This window comes from Mirounga leonina, unplaced genomic scaffold (genome assembly GCF_011800145.1).
Source record: "Mirounga leonina isolate KUSES-001 unplaced genomic scaffold, KU_Mleo_1.0 Mir_168, whole genome shotgun sequence".
NCBI lineage: Eukaryota > Metazoa > Chordata > Mammalia > Carnivora > Phocidae > Mirounga > Mirounga leonina.
The window spans coordinates 22,025,748-22,051,160 of record NW_023270426.1 but is presented as its reverse complement, the minus strand read 5'-3'; the positions used below and the strand labels follow the sequence as shown (position 1 = coordinate 22,051,160).

The 25,413-nt window shown below is 39.6% G+C and overlaps 2 protein-coding genes and 1 pseudogene across 2 annotated transcripts in view; 1 reads left to right on the top strand and 2 right to left on the bottom strand.

Moving 5' to 3' along the window:
* The window catches only part of LOC118017105 (palladin-like), a 28,792-nt gene extending 21,058 nt beyond the window's left edge, over nucleotides 1–7,734 (bottom strand). Inside the window, exon 1 of the mRNA XM_035015044.1 lies at nucleotides 7,577–7,734. The gene's annotated coding sequence lies outside the window, so the exon portion shown is untranslated. The remainder of the gene's footprint in view (nucleotides 1–7,576) is intronic.
* The window catches only part of KLHL3 (kelch like family member 3), a 279,538-nt gene that overhangs the window by 40,983 nt on the left and 213,142 nt on the right, over nucleotides 1–25,413 (top strand). The window lies entirely within an intron of this gene.
* LOC118016670 lies at nucleotides 16,349–18,089 on the bottom strand (annotated as a pseudogene).

Genomic DNA, 25,413 nt, shown 5'->3' with positions numbered 1-25,413 from the left:
GATTGTCTAGTTGACCCAAAAATAGTTTGGGTTGTTGTGTCAGGCATGAACATCACTTTCTTTTTTTTTTTTTTAAAGATTTTATTTATTTATTTATTTGAGAGCATGAACATGAGCAATGGGGAGGGGCAGTGGGAGAGGGAGAAGCAGACTCTCCACTGAGTGGGGAGCCCAGTGCGGGACTTGATCCTAGGACCCTGGGATCACGACCTGAGCTGAAGGCAGACACTTAGCTGACTGAACCACCCAGGCACCCTGAACATCACTTTCTTTTTAAGAGCAGCTCAATTTATCATGAACTTGATAGGTGGCTGATCAGGTGTGGTAATGTTTCCATACTAAGTGTCATCACAGCCAGAGGAAGATATGGTCCCTATTTTTAAAAATCAGAAAGCTGAAGCAAATTAATGTCCAGATTAATAAGACTTCTAATTACTAACACAGTTGGTGTTCCTAGGGTAATCTGATCCCAAAGCTTGTGCTCTCGCCTCTACATTGGTGGTTCTTTAACTAGCGTATGTATCAGGATCCCCTGAAAGGCTTGTTGAAACATAGCTTTCTGGGTCCCATCCTTGAGCTTCTAATTTTTTTTTTTTTCTGAACATCACTTTCTTTTTCAATTTTCTTTCCTGTTAAGAATCCTATCCGTAAAAGACTGTGTAAGCCCATGTATGCTTATGTGGGTATGATGTCTATGTTTGCTCTGATTTGTCAGACCATAGAGTGAAGGCTGATGGTTTTAGTTATCTTTTTAGCTGCAGAACTGAAACCAAATTAGTCAATCTGTAGAACTTTGTTGAGTATCCACTTAGTATATTCCTTTGTTTCTGAGGGTTCAGTAGCATATCTTAGGTACATACTTTGGATAGCCCCTTGCTTTCTAGGTGCTCATGTGTTCTGTAGGGAGATAAATAATGATAACAGTTTCAAGCACCATGGAAGAGCATTTGATAGCTTTATGGTGGTTCTCAAAATTTAACATGCATTTGCATCACCTGAGAATCTCGTTGAAATGCAGATTCTGACTCAGTAGGTCTGGGTTGGGGCCTGCGATCCTTCATTTCTCACAAACTCCCAGATAAGACTGATGCTGCCTGTCTACAGACTACACTTTGATAAATAGCACGGGCAGAGTCTTAACATTGGCTAAAATGTGAGGCATGCATAGGGAATAGCAAGTAAGTCAGTTTGACAGGAGAGAGAAGGTTGGAAAGATTGGTTAGGATCAGATCTCAAACAGCCTTGAGCACCAGGTTAAGGATTTAGATGATACATGTGTTAAGGAATCATTGCGGGTTTCCGTACTGGGTATAGAATGACATGACAGGACCTGTACTTAAGGGAGATTTATCTGTCATCATGTGTAGGACAGGTGGGTTAGAAGTTTTGTATTAACTATCAAGTAGCAGAGACTCTACTTCTGGTCCTTAATGCCAAATGAGAAGAAGTTGAAGAAAGGAGAGAGAGGAGGGGGCTGGCAACCAGGAAGTGACCTGTTTTACAGAGTGGCCCTTGGGTGGGGGCTGGGGGAGTTGTTTAGATCACAAATCTCTTTAGTCTGCTCAAATTCTAAGAGATCCCTTGTTATTTAAGGATGCAGTCATAAACTGTGTCCTTGGTAAATTTTTTTTGCTAGATCCAGTTCATCCAAAATGTACTGAGTGCCAGGTACAGTGCTTTGCTCTCTCAGGTATCTGTGTTTTTCCCAGGGTCTGATGCAGGGTCCTGCCCTTCATCAACATCATTGTAATGTTCATCCTGTTTAATTCTGGCATTTTAACATAAGATAGTTAACATAGTCTACCCTTGATAAAACTATGTAAAAAAAACACAACAAGGATATGATAAAACACAAAATAAAGGATTGTGGTTAAAATTGAGGGAAGGCCAGTAGGGGTTAGATTTAGGGGAGGAACACATAGATACAGTCAGTTATTGGTATTGTTCCAGTTCTTGGGTTGAGTGATGGGTTCACAGGATTCATTTTATTTTTTTAAAATAAATAAGGAAATGAAGCAGGAAATAAAGTAGAGGACCATCAGGTACCATTCATAATGTAAATTATTATATGTGTCATGCAGCTGAGGTCCCTTTAAAAAAAAATCTACATGTGCAAACTTAAAATACTCAAAAGTAGTATCATGGAGAATCCATCCTAAGAGAAGGAAATTAAAATCACCACCTCAGCCTACATCTGTGGAAGGCTTTTCTATGCGGTATGTCAGAATGCAGATAATTTGAGTAGTTATCTCCAGCCTAAGGTTTGGTGAGATCAGGTGAGGTCGTAGTCCTAGCAAATATACTGATGTTCTACTAAGCTAAATTTCTCATCCATTACAGAGTATTTTCCCACATCAGAACATGCTTGCTTGTCATTTACTCAGTCTTAGTTCCTTGGATTCTTGAACCTGAGGTCAGAGGTCTTTGTTTGTTCCTATGTTCGTTCATTCATTCATTCATTCATTCATTCATGTATAGTTGACATGTTACATTAGTTTCAGGTATACAACTTAGGATTTGACAAGTTTATACATTATGTTTACCACAAGTGTAGCTACCATCTGTCTCATTATTTTGCTATTACAGTATCATTACTGTATTCCTTATGCTCTGCCTTTTATTCCCATGACTGCCTTACTCTATAACTGGAGGCCTGTATCTCCCTTTTTCCTTCACCCATTTTGCCCAACTTCTTACCACCTTCCCCTCCGGCAGCCATCACCTCATACCTGTTAGAATGGCTCAAATCCAAAAGACAAGAAACAACAAATGTTGGCGAGGATGTGGAGAAAAAGGAACCCTCGTGCACTGTTGGTGGAAATGTAAATTGGTACAGCCACTGTGGAAAACAGTATAGGAGTTCCTCAAAAAATTAAAAATAAAAATATCATATGATCAAGTAATTCCACTATTGGGTATTTACCCAGAGAAAGTGAAAACACTAACACTGACTAAAAAAGATACATGTACTCCTATGTTTATTGCAACATTATTTACAATAGCCAAAACATGGAAGCAACCCAAGTGTCTATCAATAGACGAATGGATAAGGAAAATGTGACACACACACACACACACACACACACAGAGGCATATTATACGGCCATAAAAAGGATGAGATTGTGCCATATGAGACAACATGGATGGACCTAGCGGGTATTATGCTTAATGAAGTAGGTCAGACTGAAAAAGACAAATACCATATAATTCCACTCATAAATGGAATCTAAAAAAATTACCAAAAAGCATGATCAGACCTGTAAATACAGAGAACAAATTGATTATTGCCACAGAGGTCCTTTTTATGAATGTCTTGGAGGAATTTAATGTTCTCAGAGTATTGTCATACTTAATATTCTTCCAACATTAGATCATATGGCATTAAATCTTTCCAAATCATTGAAATGACACCCAGGTATGAAGAAATATATCCTGGAAAGTCAAATCTATTTTCAAAATAAAAGAGATGTGTGAAAGCAGTTTCCTTTTTGTTATCTGTCATAGTAAGTGAATGGAATTCTGGCCAATTTAACCAAACCAAATTCTGGCCAATTACCAGTTTTCAGAGAAACAAAATACAATAAAATATAGTCAGTGTTATAAACTACTCTGAGTATAATTTAATTCTTTTGATTCATAAAGTACTTTTAGGGACTTGGGATATTCCATGCAAATGAATTTTCCAGAAAATTGAAACAAATTTATGAATGCCACAGGATTTTTTTTTTGCCAGAGATTTTTTAAAAATAAAAGTAGCAGATGTTTAAGGCAAAAATTCTAAAAATTCAGAGGGTAAGGAAGGTATGAAGTGAAAAGTCAAAGTTGGCCCTTACCAGTCTCCAATTTCTGCTATTAACAATTTCTTAATATCCTTCCAGATATATAGTTAGCTCTGTATATAATTTATAGCTCTGTATATAATTTTATTATTTCATAAATGCAACCATACTATATATATTATACCTTGCTTTTGCACTTAATATATCTGGGTCATCATTTGATAACAGCACAAAAAAATCTAATTTATTCTTCTAAATTTCTACATAGAATTTTTTATATGGTTTATAATAATTTATCAGTTCACTGTTGAAGAATATGGGAGTTGTTAAAAACAATACTTAAGTGAGCATCTTTATAAATACACCTTTGCATCTTCTTATAAGTATATCTGTAGCAGTGGAATTACAAGGGAGAATAAAGCACATACATTTTACATTTTAATAGTTAAACAGCCTAATTGCCCTTTCGTGAAATAGTACATTCTCAATAGTTATTTAAAAATAACTTCCTTATAATCCTCATAATGTAGTATCTCATTATTTTATAGACTTGTATTTCTTTATTCATAAATGAGGTTGTACATCTTTTGTGTGTTTATTGATCACTTTTGCTTTTTCCTCTTATAAAATGCCTGTTGAGAAATACGATCTTCTAAACTGAACATAGAATGTTAGCAATGTATTTTTACAGCTACACTGTTACAGTTAGATTTCAGTCAAGGTGAGTATTTGACAAATAATCTTTTAGAATCTTGAGATTATTCTTCCTTATTATTATTTTTTTTTACGTAACACATTGTCATCCCAAATATCTCACACTGAAATGATGACATTTGGTCTTTAATGTTTGATTTAATGAACATACCTTACCCAGACTTCAGTCTAATTTGAGTCTCATGTGTGTTTGGAAAATTCCTATGGTGGAAAACTCCAGAATAAAAGGGTGGTGGTAGAGTTGTGATAGTTGACTTCACTTACTCCTTGCTCTGCTGAAACAGTACATACTTTTCCTCCCATTTGGGTGAGAAATAATCTTGGAAATAAGTTTGTACCCATGGGTATAATTCTATATGTTTAGGGTTCATGCCTTTTTTTTTTTTTTTTTTTGTGATATATGCAGTTTCCACCACACTGTGGCTGCTTAGGAATTGTTCAAGAAAAACAAGAATAATGCTGGTATTTGGTTTGTCAGTTGTGGCTCAGGGCATCAGTGGGACATAGAGCAGAATTCTTGCAGAGAAATATGATCCTGACTCAATTCTAATTTTATCTTTGTGGTGTAGCTTTTAACTATGAGGACAGCTGGTGTTGGATAAATCTGTCCTCACAAGCTGTATGAGGTTGAAATAAAATTAAATATTTGGGGTTAAATCCAAATGCAAAAATGTGGAAATGTCTGATGAATATTTTGATATTTCACTTTCTGCATCTGGGTGAAAATACTCTCTATTCATTGTGAATTCCTTGCAACAGTCCTATCTGAAGCTTAAGATAAGCAGAATGTGTGCCTTAATTTAAGATCTAACATTTCATGAAAGGTAAAGCTGAATTCTTGCTTTTTACCCTATCCTCCACCCTGCTGATAAAAATGGTAGACTGTAGATAGACCTATTTTTTTAGCAACCTCTCTTTGTCTTTCTCCCTTGAGTCAAAGATTGCCACCAATGATTACTACCATGCTTCCACTTGGGTTGGGAAAATAATCCTGTGTGGTCTCTGAAAGTTTGCAAATGATGGGACCCCAAGCTCCTAGTAGGTTCTCCCCCAGATGACTAAATGTCTTGCTGATTGCTAAGAGATAAATAAGGGTGGTGAGCTCAGAGAATAGTCAGGTTGCTGGCTTTTCATCAGCTTACTGGATTACTAAGGTAAAAAAGCACTAAAAATAAATCAGGGCACAAGTTCTCCTGCCAGGGGTTGAGTATTGAGATAACTTGTCTTCTCGGCTGGTGTTGACATCATCTGTTCTCCTAATGCTCTGTGCAAATGAGAGCCAGAGTGAGAAACAGATTTGGCCATGAACTAGTGTCGGCAAAAGTTTGTAGCCTTGTCCGGATATACTTATTGTTGGTTCTTGTCAGGCTCAGGTAATTAATTCCTCTAGCTCCTCTAGGAAGTAGCTAAACACATCAAGGTGAGAACTTGAAACCAAACTTGGGACCAACCTCAGGGGAAGTCACTTGATATCTTCTAGTTTCAAATATATCTTTGCTAGGTCTTTTCACATCAGTTGGGTTTCAGTGTTTCCCCCAGGAGGTCAGATTCTACCAGAACTAGAAAGGTGGGAAGATCTCTCAGGAGCTCATTTCTAGGACCCAAAGATTTCACAACGATAGAAGTTAACCTGATATGGAGTAAAAGATTCTTACTGCTGAATTTCAGTTTCTGTTGTTGCTTTAGAATCTGTCCTGAGCAGAGTGCCTTTGCCAGTCACAATTAATCTATGGATCTCACTGGAACTTAAATGGAGGGGAAATACATTTAAATACCTACCTTCTTTATGTCTATCCCTACCCTTTTTTAGTTTTCTAGAAAGTTGCCTTTAACTGGAATAATACTGTCTCATACTGATTAAGTGCGTGATACTCACAAAACACTTTCACACATTTATCTTGTGACCTTCAGAACTAGTCTCTAAGGAAGGCAGATGTTATTATCCCCTTGCTAAATGCTGGACTCAGAAAAGTCAACAGATTTAGACTTTGGCAGCAGTTGGTGTTAAGCCCTGGGAGCTCTGGGATTTCTTGGTCCACTCAGCAATGTCTAACTGACCAGGGCCCTCTCTCCCAAATCCGGAGGTTTGTTATATTTTTATAAGATAATTTATTTAAATATATCTATAAAAGTACATTCGAACTACAGAAAAGTTGGAAAATATGGCAGAGAGGTGAGAGCAAAAAATCAGCCACAGACCTAAGTACTCAAAAACAAATTCCTTGGGTTTACTTAGGTTATTAACTGTATCTGTGAGATGGAAGGAGAGATCAAATAGGTCTTCAGTAATGCTTATTTTGTCTCTCTCTGTTTCCCTGCATTTAGCATAATGTGTATCATAGATAGTTCAGTCTAGCCTCCTCTAGGGGATACTTCACAGGTAGCTTGGCATTGACTCTGGACCTTCCTAGCTGAGCTCTAAAAGCTGAACCAAAATCCCACTGCCATCCCTGCTAGAGGTCAGCTCTTCACTGTTCTTCTGTTACTCTTTTTCCCCCCCACAAAGCTTATTTCCTTTCCTTGTGGCTCTTTCAGTATAGTTTCTCTTGATTTTTTCCCTGCAACATGTCACTTCTCTTAAAATCATGAGCAGCACTTCCTGCAGATCTTTCTTCAAGTTCTGCTTGGCTTCCCTTGTGCAGAGTCAAGGGCTCAGAGAGCACGGAGGAGAATGAAAGGCCTGCTCTTTCTCGAGTCTCTCATGTACCCAGCTTGGCACTCAGAAGGTACATCTGACCAAAGAGAAGAGTGTTGCCAAGTGCAGGCACGTTAGCAGCTCCAGATATTTGGATCCAGGAAATAGTAAATAACAGTGTATCTTTAAATCCCCTCCTGCATTTTGTTTAGTGCTTTAACAATTGACATTAGGTAAGTGTTAACTGATGAGCGTGTTTATGTGAGTGAGTGTATTTGGTCCTGAGAGTAGAGGTGGAAAGCCACTGTACTCACTTCCTATAAATTAAAAGCACCAGGAGTGTATTCTCTGTCCTGCACCCAAAGATTTTTGGTTTTCCTTATCTGTAGGGTCACCATGCTATGAGAAAACCCAGCCAACCAGCAGCCTTGGTGTCAGAGGTACTCACAGCTTCCACGTTGTCTGTCGGCTTTCCAGGTCCTGATGTCCTCACAGAAAACGCCCCTCGAGGCTGAGTTTGTTTGAGGTAGATCCCTGCTCTCTAGCAAGGAGGGGCATAAACTGGAATGACAGCTGTGTGCAAAGAGGCTAGGCTATCAACTGGAAGGGATGGGGAAGGGTCTCCCTATTCCGCTCTATTTGGTGAGCCCTGGCTTTCAAATAACCACACTTGGGGAGTGCGCATGCTTATGCATGTCCTCCCAGCAGAAGGACAAAAATTACATGACCCTGAGCTAACCACTAATAATTACACATTGAATCTAAGTGAAAATGAGGAGAAAAAGGCAGGGCAGACGCCAAAGTCTCATGGTAAGCAAGGCATTTTTAGCTGGAATGTAAAGAATTTTGGTATGGGCATTTCAGGGAAATTCAAGCTGCCCTTTCTCTCAATCCAGAAGACAGGAGGTAGCTCACAGTTGCTTGGGTCAGGATTACAGTTTTACTGATTTCAGAAATCTAATATTAATCTTGGCATTGGCTTTGGTAGAAGCTCTGTGCAGGATTGTAGATCTTTATGGAAAATTATGTGGAGCGGCACTTTTTTTTTTCTTGGAAGCTTAAGACTTCTGTTTTACACACTGTTGGTAGATGTGCTTTCTTTGTGCTACATTGATCAATACACTTAATATAGTAAAAACAATTTAGTCCAATGAATAGAGAAACTTGATGTTGTCATGAGTAAGCAGAATATTTCTGTGACAAGTATGGACTTCCACTCTCTGTAATTAACTTTATGATTAAGCAAGCTTTGAGGACCTACTGTTGTGCCCAGTACTGGGCAGCTGGATAGTGCTGCAAAAGAGACGTGTCATACTGCATTTACAGTAAACTAAGTGTGTCGTCAGTGTAATTCTTAGTAATCCTTAGTTTCCCTGAGTCAGTAATCCCTAAGTAAGTAATGCACCATTGCTGTAATACAGTAAACTAAGTGTAAGTGATCACAGTCCCTCCTCCCCGCCAGTGACAGAAAAATTTTAAAAGCCATTCAACTCAACCAGTATTTTTTTTTTTTTGACATCTCATGTAGGTCAACTATTTTGTTTTGTTTCATAGGTCCAGACTACTTCTCACTCTGGTTTCAGTCATTTGTTTAAAAATTAAATGATGCTCATTGGTCATGACAGAACCTGGGGGAATTCAGTATAATCGTGTTTCCAGTAATAGTGTAAAAAGGCAAATTGTCCTGGAGTGGTTCATTAGAAATATGGTCTCCTTCATGGAGGAATGGCATGTCCCATCAGAAGAGAAGTAATTTATGCGATGTGATTCTGAGTGCTGATGGCTTAAAGGGCTCTGTTACCTGTAGGAATCTCTGACTCAGCATCTGGCCTTTAGAAGTTGGTTGTTATCAAGCTGTCAAGGATCAAGACAGGCATTAGGTCATCCAAGCTAATTCTTCCTTTTTTTTTTTTTTTAATAAGGCAAGGACCTGAAGTCCAAGAAAGAGAAGCCATTTGCTAAGGTAGTGAATTACCTTGAATGCCAGAAGAATGTCAGGAAAAATTGTGAAATCTAGGGGGAAAAAAATCACTAGGTATCTTTTAGAATGTGAGGCATTGACTAGTGCATCCTTCCAAGTTATCTAGCTTATCTTTCATTATCTTTGAGCTATTGAAAACTCTGTAAAGTTGTAGAAAACTGGGAGTAATGTAGACTATTCTTGTCTGTAGAAAAGCTGTCAAATTTTGTTTTGCGGAGATGCGGTTGATCATCCCCCAGCCTCCACCCTAAGAAGCTAGTTTTCTATCTATTAACAAATATACTTCAGTGTTTCTCCTTGCCTCTTGAACCCGTTTTTAATGTCTTACTGGTTCTGTCTTAAATTAATGAGTTAAGTAAAAATCTTTGACATGTGTTCATTTTATATCTGTATGACAGTCGTAGTTTTACCTTAAAAAATTACTCTTGGGCGCCTGGGTGGCTCAGTTGGTTAAGTGACTGCCTTCGGCTCAGGTCATGATCCTGGAGTCCCGGGATCGAGTCCCACATCAGGCTCCCTGCTGAGCAGGGAGTCTGCTTCTCCCTCTGACCCTCCCCCCTCTCATGTGCTTTCTCTCATTCTCTCTCTCAAATAAATAAATAAAATCTTTAAAAAAAAAATTACTCTTTAACAGGAAGAAGCCAGGATTTTAGTAAGAACAGTCTGTTCCTTCCTTCAATGTGAATAAATAGAGTTTACATGGATTTCTGGGACAATCACTTATAATATTTTTATTATGCTTTTTAAAAAACATTTATTTTTTATTTTATTCTTTAGAGAGAGTGAGAGCAAGCAGGGGCAGAGGGAGAGGGAGAGAGACAGAATCTTAAGCAGGCTCCACGCAGGGCATGGGTCTCAATCTTATGACCCTGAGATCATGACCTATGCTGAGATCAAGAGTTGGATGCTTAACTGACTGAGCCACCCAGGTCCCCCATATACTTTTATATGTTTATAGGACACGTGGACAGTATCTTTTTTTTTTTTTAAACTTACTGAGATTAATTTCATGTAACCGAAAACTAACCTTTTATTTTTTTGGAAGGTTGGTTATAAAACTGTTCTGAAGTGAACAATGCAGTGGCATTTACCACATTCACAATGTTGAATAACTACATCTCTGTCTAGTTCTAAAATATTTCTATCACTTCAAAGTAAAACCCTTTATCTGTTAAGCAGTTTCTCCTTATTCTGCCCTCCCCGAAGCCCCTGGCCTTTACCCCATCTGCTTTCTTTTTCTATGCATTTATCTATTCTACATAGTTCATATAAATGTACTCTTACAGTAGTGTGATCTTTTGTATCTGGCTTCTTAGTGTAACATATTGGAGATCTATCCATGTTGTAGCATATACCAGTAATCAATTTCTTTTTATGGCTGGGTAATACTACATTGTATGTATATACCACATCTTCTTTATCATTCACCCATTAATGGACATTGGGCCACCCATTAATGGATATTTCCACTTTTTGGCTACTGTGAATAGTGTTTCTATGAACATACATGTACATCTCGCTTGTTGAAGTACTTGTTTTCAGTTCTTTTTGGTTTATATCTAGAAGTGGAATTGCAGCCTTATATGGTAATTCTGTGTTTAACATTTGAAGAACTGCCAAATTGTTTTCCACAGAGACTCAACTATTTTATGTGCCTATCAGCAACATACAAAGGTTCCAATTTCTCTACCTCCTCTCTAACCTTGTTACTTTCCATGTAAAAAATTGTTTGCCATCCTAGTAGGTGTGAAGTGGTACCTCCTTTTGGTTTTGATTTGCATTTCCCTCATGACTAAGGATATTGAGTATCTTTTCATGTGCTTGTTAATCATGTGGTACATCATTTTTTTAATATGTTAGGAAAGCTGGCCATTGAAAAGAAAAGATGACTCCCATTGTAATAAAAGTAATTACCTCCTAGTTTATGTTTCTTGATTTAAGATTTTGTACATTAAGTTTTATCAAATGGTTCTATAGAGGAAGTTATCTTTTTCGGACGTAAACTGGAGAGGATTTTCTCCACCCTTTACACGGTGTTTTCAAGACCATGCTTGAACCTTCCACAGCATCCCACAAGTGTTCTTAAGGAACTCAGAAAAATATTGCCATGGTGATAATATCTGTCCTTGTGAAACACTGCCATGTGAGCTGTTTTATACCCTCAAATCTTGCTTGGAGCTTTCAGTTTGTAAGATTTATTTGCTGATTTGCTTTTTAAATGTGGATATACGATACATTTTTAATAATAATGATAATAACAAGTAGCATTTATTGAACATTTCTTAGGTGCCAGACTCTGTACTGGGCATTTTATTTGGATATATCCTTTAACCCAATAGAGTGTTAACTCCTCGGGTTATGATCTTTTATTTCTTGTCTGTTGTTATATCCCCAGCATCTAACACAGTACCTGCTTAAGAACAAGTGTTGAACCAATGTTACTGAAAGAATAAAAAACCCTTTGAGGTGGTTTCTGTGATTACCTTCATTTTACAAATGAGGAAGCTGAGACTAAGAAATGTAAAGCAATTTTCCCAAGGTCATAAGGATGGGCAATGGCAGGGGCGCCTGGGTGGCTCAGTCGTTGAGCGTCTGCCTTTGGCTCAGGTCATGATCCCAGGGTCCTGGGATCGAGGCCCGCGTCGGGCTCCCTGCTCCGCGCTCTGTGGGAAGCCTGCTTCTCCCTCTCCCACTCCCCCTGCTTGTGTTCCCTCTCTCGCTGTGTCTCTCTGTCAAATAAATAAATAAATAAATAAATAAATAAATAAATAAAATCTTAAAAAAAAAAAAAGGATGGGCAATGGCAGAGCCCAAATCAGAACTCAAGATGCCTACTCCAGAGTCCACACCACACTGCCTTTTAAGCCATAGCATTCAGAACAGCACTTTAACCCCTTCCTTCCACATTATGCGGAGTGGCCAGGTAGCTCTGTCAAAGAAGAAGAAATTAAATTCACTTCACTTCAAGAAAATATTTGTTAATGGCCATCTGTGTGCCAAGAGATTTGTTGGGTATAATGTTGAGAACTGGGAGTTAAGAAAAGGAGATTCTTTTATGGGGTCTGACACTATCTGGGTGACCTTGAACAAGTAATACACTCTCTCTAGACTGTACTTCTCATGCGTAAAATGGAAAGGTTGGGCTAGATGATCTAACTGAGTTCTGGCAATAAAATATGATAACTTTAAGAAATGGCATGGATAAGGCCACCTTGAACTTGTTTGCTGGGGATGGGGTGGTGGGTGGTGAGAGATGTCATTGGTTTATATATCTTAATCTTTGATCTAGAAGGAATGAAGAAGAGGAAAGGGCCACAAAGTGGTAAATATACGATGACAGTGCTAGAGTGTATCATCTAGAAGGGAAAATAAAGCAATTATCCAAGTAGCAAGGAAGCCTCAGCTCATCTTTAATTTTAAGAAATGAGATTTACTTCTATCCTGGCCCTTACTTTTGAGAAGTATAGTAGCCTGAAGTTATTTAATATTTTATGGTTTCTCAATACTTCCCTCTCCTTCGTGTCCTGTAAGTCTGCTGAGAAGTAGTTTGGGGATATTTGGAAAAACCAAGGGCTTGGCCAATATTAATACAATTGTCTAGTGAGTCTTGATTTTTTTTTTTTAATACCCGAGTCTGTCTTACCCTGGAATTTGAAGAAAATGTCAAATTACTATTTTTTTAATATTGTGTATTTTTCTCTTGAATTCATTTCATTAAAAAAATACATATGCCTCAAAAAAAAATACATATGCCTCATGACAGTTTTTCCTTAGGTTTCTAGGAGTAGGGGATATTGTCTAATAAAACAGATAATAATAGCGAAACTTCAAAACAATATGTTAATTTTTTGAGGAAAAAATCTTACAGGTAAAACACACTTTTAAAGGCTCACTTATTTTATATTTTAAATTTGGTTGAATGATTATACTTCTTATTCTGCCAGGTTTAGCCAGTAAGTGCACGAACACTCATTAGTTGCCTGGTGGTTATAAAGCACTCTGCTGGATGCCAAAGAAATTCAAATATGATTCTTGCCCTCAACCTTGTAAAAGTTGTGAAACCTATACAACCAACACACCGTCTGATAGAATATTATGAATACCTCAAGCTAAATGTAAAGTGTTAAAGGAAACCAAGAAGATAACCCTTTCAGCTGCAGTGGTTGAGAAAGCTTCATGGGAGAGGGGATGCTGAAACCAAGTGTTGAAGGATGTACATGTTAAGAGTGAAGGTAAGGGAGTTGGGGGAGGGATATTAATAGGTAGAGGGAATAATTTGAACACACCATCAGAAGGAAGAATATTTGGCATATATTTGGGGAACTGTAAGTAGTTCATGGGAGTGGAGGAAAGTTATGAGAAGATGAGTAGTGGGAAATAAAGAGAAGAAATGAATTGGAAGTTGTGAACAAGTTTGTACCCCCTGATAAAGACTATTAGAAAGATCCATCCAACATTGGTTTTCTGCATGTCTATCCATGTTCCTTTCCCATTTCTGCCTCACTCCAAATAAAAGAATAGACAAGTAATTTCCTCATGCAGCAAGAACTGAGTACCTGCTCTGTCCCAGATACTTTGCTAGGAGTATAAGCTCTAAAGATAAACTAGACATAGTCCTTGTCCTCAAGTAGGCCACAGACTGGGAGGGAAGACCAACTCTTAGTTAGAAAAGGGATACATATAAAGTGCCCATTTTATTTGAAATGGGGCCACCTTGAAAAAGAATGATCTTGGCTGCAATGAGCTGATCGCCTGAGCTCTGTTTTTAGCCCTTGGGAGCAACCTCAGGATGTGTGGCATACCAGAAGAGCAGCTGCATACTATATTCTGAATATGATGAAAGTGGCGCCTCCGTTTTTCCAGACCCACAGCGGTGACTCTCCCTGGGAAGGAGAGCCAAGCTCTTTCTCTCCTGGCTTGTGCCATTGGGCACATTGTTCTATAGAATTTTAGAGGGAAAGTTTCAGAAAGAAGATATGGAGAAGGAAGGGATAAGAAAGTAAAATATAGAGTAATTTAAAAAAGTGTACAGAATTCAACCATTAGTATCTTTTAGATGCAGCAAGATAATAATAATAATAATAATAATAATGATAATAGATGATAATTACTGAGTGCTTATTTTGTACCAGGCACTATGATGAGGGCTTTAACATACATTACCTAACTTAACCCACATAGTAGCCCTAAAAATTTGCTACCACTTTCATTGTCTTTTATAGGTAAGGAAACTGAAGCTTAAAAAGGTTCAGTAACTTTCCCCTATCACATAGGTCATAAGTGGATATAATGGAAAGTATATTGGGATGGGTTTTATATGTCATATTTTATAGAGAGAGCTGAAGCCTAGAGAGAAGTGAGTAGTCCATAGGCACAGAGTAGAGTGGTGTCAGAGTCAAATTTAAAATCCATACCTCAATTTTATAACTCCTGAATAATTTTTAAATTCTTTTATAGTAGAAAATTTCAAATGTATGTATCAGTCAGCTTCTATGATTACCATATGTGACCTGTCTTATTAAACATCATATTATTTCATCTATAAATATGCCAGAATGTTTCTCTAAGAGAGAAAATAATAAAAAAAAATCAGAATACCATTACCACAAATTAATAATGATTCTTTAATACCATCAACTAGCTTGTCTGGTTTGAATATGAATTTCCAGTTGTTTCATAAGTGTCCTAATTTTTTCTCAGAGTTTATTTGCTTGAATCAGGATCCACATGAGGTCCACACATTACACTGATAAGTTAAGTCTCTTATAACCTATAGCTTTCTTTCCACCTTTTAAGTTTTCTTAGAATTTAAATTGCTGAAAAAAAACTGGTGGTTTGTTCTACAGAGTTTCCTGCAATTTTGATTTTGTTGATTGTATCATTGTGGTGTAGTTTAAGATATTCCTCTGTCAAAAAAAAAAAAAGATATTCCTCTGTCTTCTGTATATCCTATAAATTGGTAGTTATTTCTAGAGGCTTGATCAGATTCAAATTTGATACATACTTTTTTTGCAAAACTACTTCATAAATGATGTGTCATCAGGAGGCACATGATTTCTGATTATCTAATTTATTGTGATATTAGGAGTCATTGATGCTTAATGCATTAATTTATTTAGGGTTGCAAGGCCTTCCGATTCCAGCCATGACAGAGTATCAGGAAGAGAATTTACTTCTCACCTTAAATGACCAAAAAAACCCAAGAAGATATATAAAACAATATTTTAGACATTGGACAACAGGTATCACATGATTGTGATCTCTAAAGGAAAGGAAATGACATAATGTCTGGCTTCTAATGAAAAATTACAGGACATGCCAAGAAACAGGATGATACATTCATAACATGGATAAAATTCCATTAGTAGAAACAGAATTCCAGAGATTAGAGCATAGAATTAGTAGACAAAGATATTAAAACCGCTATTATAAATATGCTTCACTTGTTAAAGAGGTGGAAGAAAAGGTGAGCATAACAAAAAGAAAAAAATGGAAGCTATAAAACAAAGACCCAAATTTAGGAAATAAAAGTATTTGAGATGAGAAGTATGTTGGATGGGATTAATAGATTAGACACAGTAGAAAAACAGATTAGCTACTTGAAGGCATAACAATAGAAACTATCCAAAATAAAGCACAGAAAAAAAAGACTGAAAAAAGGCAAAGCAAAACAATGAATAGAGCATTAGTAAGCTGTGGGACGATATCATGTAATTGGAGCTGGAGAAGGTCAGTGACACCAGAAAAATATTTGAAGGAATAAAGGTACCTTAAAAGGATCTGGAGACTTCTTTTTCTGTTGTGGTGAAAGATAAAATTGCTTCTCAGCAGATAAAGAATGGTTTCATCACCAGCAGGGAAAGCTCTAATCTAGATCGACCCTTTTAGAGTACATGATGACCTTCTACATGAGAGGTTGTATTGCCTTCCTTTTAGGACCTTAATGGAAAAATTGTGATGTTTCTCTTTTATCTTCCTCTTTTTTTCCATCCTTCGATCTCTCTCACCCACTCTTTTTTTTTTTTTTTTTTGGTCTGGGTGCCGTATATTTTATTGATGATACATGACAAGTTAGGGCTCCTCAGGCCACTCCCCTTCTTCAGGGTGTCTGGGATGGAAACTGGGTAGAGGTTGGGAGGTTCTCAGTGTGTTAGGGGATAAATTGGAGCAAGAACTCTCCAGCAGCTGAGGGCCTCTCTCTTCCTCTTATTCTCGCTGAGGCTGGTGGTCCAGGGGCTCTTAATCCTTGGAGACCATGTGGACCATAAGGTCCACCGCCTGGTTGCTGTAGTCAAATTCATTGTCATACCAGGAAATGAACTTGACAGAGTAGTCATTGAGAGTAATGCCAGCTCCAGCATCAAAGGTGGAAGAGTGGGTGTCACTGTTAAAGTTGCAGGAGACAACCTGGTCCTCAGTGTAGCCCAGGATGCCCTTGAGGGGGCCCTCCAATCCTTGCTTCACCACCGTCTTGATGTCATCATATTTGGCAGCTTCATCCAGGTGGCAGGTCAGATCCACTACTGACATGGTGAGGGTGGGACATTGAACGCCATGCCAGTGAGCTTCTCATTCAGTTGAGAGATGACCTTTGCCCCAGCCTTGGCAGCACCAGTAGAAGCAGGAATGATGTTCTGGGCAGCCCCTCAGACATCATACCACAGCTTCCCAGAGGGATCATCCCCGGTCTTCTGGGTGACATTGATAGCTTGGACTGTGGTCATGAGTTCCTCCATGATGCCAGAGTTGTCATAGATGGGGAGCCAGAGGGGGCCAAGAAGTTGGTGGTGCAAGAGGCATTGCTGATCATCTTGAGGGAATTGTCATACTTCTCATGGTTTACACCCTTCACTGACATGGGGGCATCAGCAGAAGGGGCAGAGATGATAACCCTCTTAGCCCCACCCTTCAAGTGAGCCCAGCCTTCTCCATGATGGTGAAGACCCCAGTGGACTCCACAACATACTCAGAACCAGCATCACCCCATTTGATGTTGGTGGGATCTCGATTCTGGAAGATGGAGATGGGCTTCCCATTGATGACAAGTTTCCTGTTCTCAGCCTTGACTGTGCCATTGAATTTCCTGTGGGTGGAATCATACCGGAACATGTAGACCATGTAGTTTATGACAATGAATGGGTCATTGATGGTGACAGTACCCACTTTGCCAGAATTAAAACTAGCCCTGGTGACCAGGTGCCCAATATAGTTAAATCCCCTTACTCCAGCCTCCACCATTGTGTCTTAGGGATGTGGTTGGCTCTACACCAGAAGATGTAGCTGTCTTTGAATGGGGAGGAGCAGAGAGCCTCTCTTATCTACTCTTTTTTAAAAAAAATATTTGACAGAGAGAGAGAGAGAGAGAACAAGCAAGGGGAGCAGCAGAAGCAGAGGGAGAAGCAGGCTCTCCACTGTGCAGGGAGCCCGATGAAGGGCTTGATCCCAGAACCCTGGGATCATGACCTGAACCGAAGGCAGACACTTAACCGACTGAGCCACCCAGGTGCCCTGTCTCTCTTATCTGCTCTTAAAGTGATTCCTTTCACTTCCCCACTGAATGCTCCCAAAATGTCCCTGGCTACCCAAGGAAGTCCTGCACCCATTTCCTGAGCTGTCACCTGGGTTCCAGGATCCTTTCATTTATCCACACATCCACCCCCAGCCTCCTGTAATGAAGTTTTGACCCACTTTGGTCCAGTCAGTTCATATTAGAGGTTAATCCTTGATAATCAATCCTCATGGGTTCCAGTAATTTCATGTACAACATTAATAAGTTAGTATTCACATTCAGAAAGCCATCCAAAGATATACTTTAATTGCTATTTATTGATTTAAGGTTTAGCTCAAATACAATTTTTTATTTAATAGTAATTTCATATACTGAGTCATATACTATTGTTAGGTGCTAAGGCAGAATGAGTAAGGCCTAGCTTCTGTCCTCTGGAGTCTCTCAGACCTGAAAGACAGACTTACAAATACAAATTGATATCACATAAATACAGTAAAGGAGATGTGAACAAAAGTTCTGAGCACTCACGGGGAGACGGCTAGCATAACCTGCGGCACTCAAGTGAAGAGACTTGTGATGGCTCTAAAGGAGAAATTGGGGTAAAACAGTTTGAGAAGGTGAAGGGAATGTCTGTCTGGCAAAGGAAACATGATCAAAGGCATAGAGATAAGAATATCAGTGGCTGTTTATTAAGTCTTTACTATGTGTTGGGCACAAAGCCAGGTTCTTTGCATACATTTATATCACTTGACTCTCACAACCCCCCCCCTTTTTTTTTTTAAAAAAGATTCATCTATTAGGGAGGTGGGGGAGAGGCAGATGGAGATAATCTTTAAACGGACTCCCCAGTGAGTGTGGAACGGGCTTGATCCCAGGACCCATGAGATCATGACCTGAGCTGAAACCAAGAGTCAGACAATTAACTGACTGAGCCACCCACGTGCCCCTCAAACACTTAATATTTACATCTCACATGCAGTTATAATGATTTTCTTTCCTTATTTCCCTCTTTTCACCGCTAGGCAACAAAGTCTTAAAGGGTTTGTCACAGTGTCCTTTTCATTTAGTGAATGTGCTCTACTCAGTGAATGAATAAATGAGTGAAACTAAAGGAATATCTATGGTGGTGCGAAGTTCAGGCACTGGGCTTTGCAGTTCTATATCAAAGAAGTTATGGTTGCCTTGGAGAAATTGGAAAGTCTCAGATTAATTTGAGGCCATACCTATATGCCAGTTGATGAATCCTACAACCCCAACTTTGCCGTTCAGGTTTCAGTGAGCATGACACCATTATGGGACGAGCCAATTTGGCTTCCCTCTGAAACTTACAAGAAAATTTGAACTGAGCCACGAATATTATGAGCTCTAACACAGGAACAGAACAGCACTCCCAGTAGTTCTTGTGGATTTCTGGGTGTTGTGGCTTCCTTGACTGGGATCCATTTGGTGTTCAGCTTTTAGCTATAAATAAGTCTTGAGCCGCCATGGCTGGTCTGGGCTGGGAAGCTGAGGAAGGCAGAGCAGCTGGAGAGGCCTAGAGATGTTAGCCAAGAATGTGCTAACTAGGAAGGAAGGCAGGAATCCAGGCTTATTTGGATGCCTTTTTCTATAGACATGCAGCCTAATTATGGTCTTTGGCCAGTTTTGTCTGTGGAAGAAATTGAGCTTTCCTCTTTGTAAACCTCCCTCTCTCAAATTCCTAGTCCTAGAGAGAGCATACCTAAACCTGTTTCATCCCCACCCTGCACAATGGAGTCAACAAATCGCCTGATTCAGAGTCAGGAGGCGTGGGTGCAAATTCTGACTACCTGTTAGTAACTGTGTGACTTTAGGCAAGTGATGTAGTTTCTTCTTTCTTAAAATGGAGCTTTACCTCCTTCCCGCTATTCCACATAGTTGTTGGGAGAATGAAATGAGATAATAGGGTTGAAAGTGTTTCCATGAGTTATCAAGCCCTGTGTAATTGTAAGGGCGGAGGAGGATGTGGTCTCCTGAGGGGCATTTAGACTGGGGGACCCAGATTAAGTAGACCCTTCTTTCTAAACTGCCCAGTGTGCCACAAGGTGGCAGCAGGATCCTGTCTTTGCTCCTGTCTTTAGCATAGGGGGAAAAAATAGGAAAGGGATTTGGATGCTGCTTAGCTCTGCTCTGCAAAGGTGAACAGGATTTATTCCTTTGCCACTGCCTGCATTTCTCACTCCACCGAACCCTTCAACTCCCCATTAAATAATTTCTCAAAGGACTCACATTCTTAAATCTGAGTCTCAGGGCACTTCCCCTACTGTGGGAGTTAATCCAGCCCTGGCAGGTCTTGGTTAATGGTTGCAAATCTATTCTGAGCTTTGGGCTTTCATACAACTCTTGCCCTCCTGGGATTTCACTGCTATAAACTCCAAGTTCACGTTTGTTTTCTTCCTTGAATCAGAGCTCTAGTGGTCCTGGAAAACCAGCTAATCCAACTTCTCATCACAGGAGAGGAAACTGAGGCACAGGGAAGGGAAATAATTTGTTCATGATGAAACAGTTAGTTCATTCAAGAGTTAGGACTTTAATCCAGCTTTCTTCCTGTGGGTTCCGTCCCTTTGCAAATGTGAATATTTTCAAGGTGTTTTGGGAGGCTTGAAACAGCTTTGTTTCTCCCACTGGTGAGAATTTTGGGGGCTTTCTGAGGCAGAGGGAAACATGAGACTCTCTAGCATCCACTCCAGAAATCTTCTGAAGCAGCTTTGCCAGAAGAACCTCATTAGGAATCGCCAAGTATCCGAAAGGTAGGCATTAGAAACTGAGGGATGCATGCTAGGACTGCAGCAGATAATGTGTCAGGAGAGGGAAAGAATCCGCTTAAAGGACACATTTCATTATATGGGCTTTTGCATGAGGGTTGTCTTCCCAATTATATTCTTCTCAGAGGCAATGTTCAAATGAGGCCATTCTTCGTTTAGCATGGCTGAAGGCAAAAGAAGGCGGGAATGAGGGAAGCCAACCTTAAACATTTGCTATCTTGTGCAGGGCGTTCTCTGTACAAGTGAATCCATATAAAGGTGGCAGAATAAGAGCTTGTGACTTGATGGTCTGACAGATATTGGTTCAAAGCCTGGCCTAGTTACTTACCTTTACAGGTAATTATCATAAGTCTCAGTTTTCTTATCTATAAAATGGGCATAATGATACCTACCTTATTAGCTATATAACCTTGGACAGGTTATTTAATCTTTGTGTACCTTGATTATATTGTCTGTAAAATGAGAATAATACTAAAATGAGAAGTCCCTTTTCACAGGTTGTATAAGGATTAATGTTATTACCTAGAACCATGCATGACACATAGTAAGCAGTTGGAAAGTATTAGCTGTTGTTGTTATTGTTATTACCACCATATAGGGTTGTTGTGAGTCTTAAGTGGGACCATGTATGTAAAGCTTTTAAAGAGAATAAGCACTCATTAAAATGGTATTTATTTTTATTTATATGTAATAACCACAGTGATGTGAATAGTATTCACAGTAAATGAAACTGCTTACTTATAATCTAGGTAAAAGAATATTATTTTGTCATTTGTTTTATGTTTATTCTTACTCTGTTATTTGAGGATAATGCTTGGCTTTTTGAATTATGATTCATCTCCTTTTTAGTAATCTAAAGACAATAGTGGTTAGCATTTTTGAGCCCTCACTTTGTGCTAGACCCAATGCTTTATGTACATTGTCTCAGAAGGGTTCAGTAACTTGTTTATGTCTACACTGTAAGCAAGTGATAGAACTGGGATTTCTGGAGTGTGCTTTCTTGACTATTTCTTACTAATCTATCTGCCTTAAAAAATGTTTACGAGGAGGGGATTCTACTTTTAGCAATAGAATTCTAATACCCCAGAGTCAAAAGATACTGAAGAATTCATCAAGAATATCAGGCATAGTAAAAATGTTTATAACCTTTGACCTGACAGATCCACTTTTAGGAATCTGGCATAAAGAAATAATCCAAAGTACAAAATTTTATCACAGTGTCATTTTATCACAGTGTACTTATAATATGGAAAACTTTGAGGCAATCTAAACATCTAACTACAGAAATGATTAGTAAAAATATTGTATATCTACTTGATTTTTAGTTTTAGTTTTTACTAAGTGTAAATAGTGATGCTATTTGGAATTAATTAATCAGTCAGTTAATTTTTGGTGAAAAGACATTTGGGCTATTTTTCTCCAGGGCCTTCCTTTCTTTTTAAAAATTTTACTTTAAAGTAATCCAAAGTGGGACTTGAACTTACAATCCTGAGATCAAGAGTCACATGCTTTACTGACTGAGCCAGCCACCACCTCCAGGGCCTTCCTTTCTAACAGCATGGTTTTCCTTGGTCAACTAATATATATGACTTTCTTGTGTGAATCTCCTTGATGAACTTGCAAGGAAGTTTTCCAACACTCAAAGGCCCTCAACCTGTTTTGTTCTAGCTTCTGAAGTAGGTGACATGGGCTACCACTTTCTGTGAGATTCTGGGTTCTGGTCCCAGTTGGATTCCATGTTGTGGAGCTAGGGGCTCATTAAAGGCCCTTGACCATGACCAATCCCTTCCTCTTAGTGTACAAAGGTAAAAGGGTCAGAGTGAGGTGCCTGGTCCAGGCTGACAGAGAAAGTGGAGAGCTGGTATTCACCTTGGTGGGCAGCCTTGAGCCATAAATCCTTTACCTCCCCCACAGACCACCTGCAAGCCTGGGTGGGACACAAGGACACTCCTCTTCTCCTCCTGTCCTGTTGACAGTGACTGTGAGATGGGGTTTAGCTAAGGCCAAAACACTTTGATGTTGCTTCTCCATGTGGCTTGAGCTTCCTCACAACTGGGTGGATGGATTTCAAGGACAAATGTCCTATACTCTTGGAGGAGCTGGGACCCCCTGCCTGGTGCCGTTTTGAAGGTGTCTGATGAAGCCACCTGAAGCCCCTCAGGATAAATCTGGAAGGCGTTGGGAAGGCTGAAAATGATCTGTCTCCTTCTTTCTCTGCTCTGCAAGATTTTCTGGAAGGCTTTCCCGAGTGTGAACTGCATAGGATGCTGTTGCTTTCAGCTGCTCTTACATCCAGGAGACAGTCTTTTGTCAGGGCCCTGTCTCATTTCATCAGACAAGACCTGCAGAGTGTGGGAGCATAGCTGTCATTCTGCTGATCAGGAAATTGAGCCAGAAAGGGGCTGTCATATATTCCATGAAGGTCCAACCATGCGCTCTGTGCCTAGGTATGGTTAGAAAAGTAGCAGGGAGCTTTCTCCTAGTGTTACATTGATTATTCGAGATAATGCACTTAAAACAATTCACACAGTGAGTGGCTTGATGCAGTGGTTAACAATGGCAGTTGCAGTAGGTAGGCGGGCTATCCTGTGATGATGTGAGCCAGTAAGATGCGATCCTGTTTGGAAATGTGTAAGAAAACAGATGCTGTATGTAAACTCACGAGAAGATAAATAAATAACACCTATTTTCTTGTTTTCTTCTTGGTTACTAATCTTCAGTTTCTTCACTCTGACAAGATTCATAGGACAAAGGGATTCTCAATCCTGTTTTTATATATATGTGTGTGTGTGTGTATTTATTTATTTTATTAGAGCGAGAGAGAGGCAGAGGGAGAGGGAGAAACAGACTCCCCGCTGAACAGAGAGCTCAACTTCGGGCTTCATCCCAGCACCCTGAGAATATGACCTGGGCTAAAGGCAGCCACTTAACTGACTGAGCCATCCAGGTGCCCGTCATTCCTGTTATATATTATGATTTGAGGTATTTGGGTAATTTCTGAAGGTTAATTTTCTCTAGCTGATAGAAAGTCTCTCAGTAATCTTATCTTTACTCATTAAGTAGATTTGGCCCTGTGCTGGTCACTCAGCGAGAGGCGAGATGTAAAGGCCTGAGTCTGTGAGTGCGGTGCTCACAGTTTTGTTGGGGACAGGATGGCGGCCTGGAAGTACAGTACTATGTGTAGAAATGGAGAAGGGGTGGGCAGCGGGAATAGATGACTTTGTGCACGTGTGCTGAGCAGGCCCAGGACTGGAGACACAGTGTGAGTCAGGGCTGCCAAGGAAAGGCTCTCTAGGGAAGGTGAGTCTTGGACGAAGGAAATTATGGATCAAAACGGGTTGCTTTCCAGACCAGAGGAAGAGATGGTGGGCAAAGGCCCAGAGACTGCAGTGACCATATGTTGTGGACAAAATAGATGACTGTCTTAACTGGAGTGGAAGGGCCACCTTAGGAAGGGCAAGGGGTGAGCTTTGCTTTGTTTTTTAAAAATACAAGATCATTAAAACACACATAGTGTAGACCCTTAAAAACACATAGTTGCTGATCATCTTGTTCTGGCTTTCTGGCCCAGATGCAAGGATAGTGAATTTTATTTTTAGTTATCTTTTTCTTGACCATTTTTAGGAGTCTGTGATTGTGGTATTGCTGTGCCAGGAAGGTAGGAGGACAAAGAGGAATAATAGGACAGAAAGAAGCTTTTTCATTATGTTAGGAAGGAGCTGTAAGGGAATGCTTTTGGTCAGTTAATTGGTGGTCCTATGGGCACCAGAGTGGGAGTCACTTGGAACAAACATATTTATGAGAGGAGTCAAGGCTTAAGGACTGAACAGCAAACCTGTCATCCCTGGAATTTTAGAAAATGAAAAATGATAGAATGATATACTCAGATAATGATAGAGTGATAATCATTTTCTCTTAGAAAATGAAGAATGATAATCATGAGGTATTGTAAAGCCCTTCACAGTCCCTTGTAAAGGCTCTGAGCTGACTTGTCTGAATCAAGATACTAAAAATTTCAGATTCTTTGTGGTAGAGACTTCTGATGTTCACCCATATCTGGTTCTCTCCTTCTAGGCACACTACTGGGTTGTATTTTTCCCATTTCTTGCATTTAGGTAAGCACATAGGAATATTTCTGGCCAATGAGTTGTGAGCAGAAATGGTGTGTATGTCACTTTCAGGCCAAAGCATTTATTTTTATTTTTATTATTTTTTAAAGATTTTATATATTTATTTGACAGAGAGAGACACAGCAAGAGAGGGAACACAAGCAGGGGAAGTGGGAGAGGGAGAAGCAGGCTTCTCGCTGAGCAGGGAGCCCGATGTGGGGCTCAATCCCAGGACCCTGGGATCATGACCTGAGCCGAAGGCAGACACCCAACGGCTGAGCCACCCAGGCGCCCCAGGCCAAAGCAACTGCTGCTGTGAGACTCTTCAGCTCCTCCTTGCCTTAGTAACTGAAAGGGTTGTGTATTCCAGGTGGTATAACTACAAGATGGCAGAGGCTCAATATCTTGGATCCTTGAGTAATTATAGCAGACCCCTCCCCATCTCCCCCGAATCCCAGGCCCAGTCCTAAGAGATTGGGTGTTGTTTATTACCATAGCAAGTACTAGCCTATGTGGACAAAATAACCATTCCTGCTCATTTCTCTTATTATTCTTTTCTCCATTCTTGGGACTTAGAAGATGCATGTATTCACTCCTAGGGAGTGGGGTGAATGAGTTGTATAGGTATGTTTGGGAGGGAGCGGAGAAGAGCATGGATTTAGCTGGAAATAGTGATTATAGAATTGCTTCTGGTATGTGTCATGAGGGCAGGAGAAGGAGGAAAAAAGGGATAAACTGAGAGATCTGTTGTTTGTTCATCATCTCTGTGGGTATTATGGTCTGTCTTGGGGAGATCATGAGCCACAAATGCTGTCTGCACGGATTTGCCCATGTTTATCCCTTGACCTACCTGCAGAGGCCTTCCCCTGAGAAGGCTTTGAGTGGTGACCGAGCTGAAAGGAA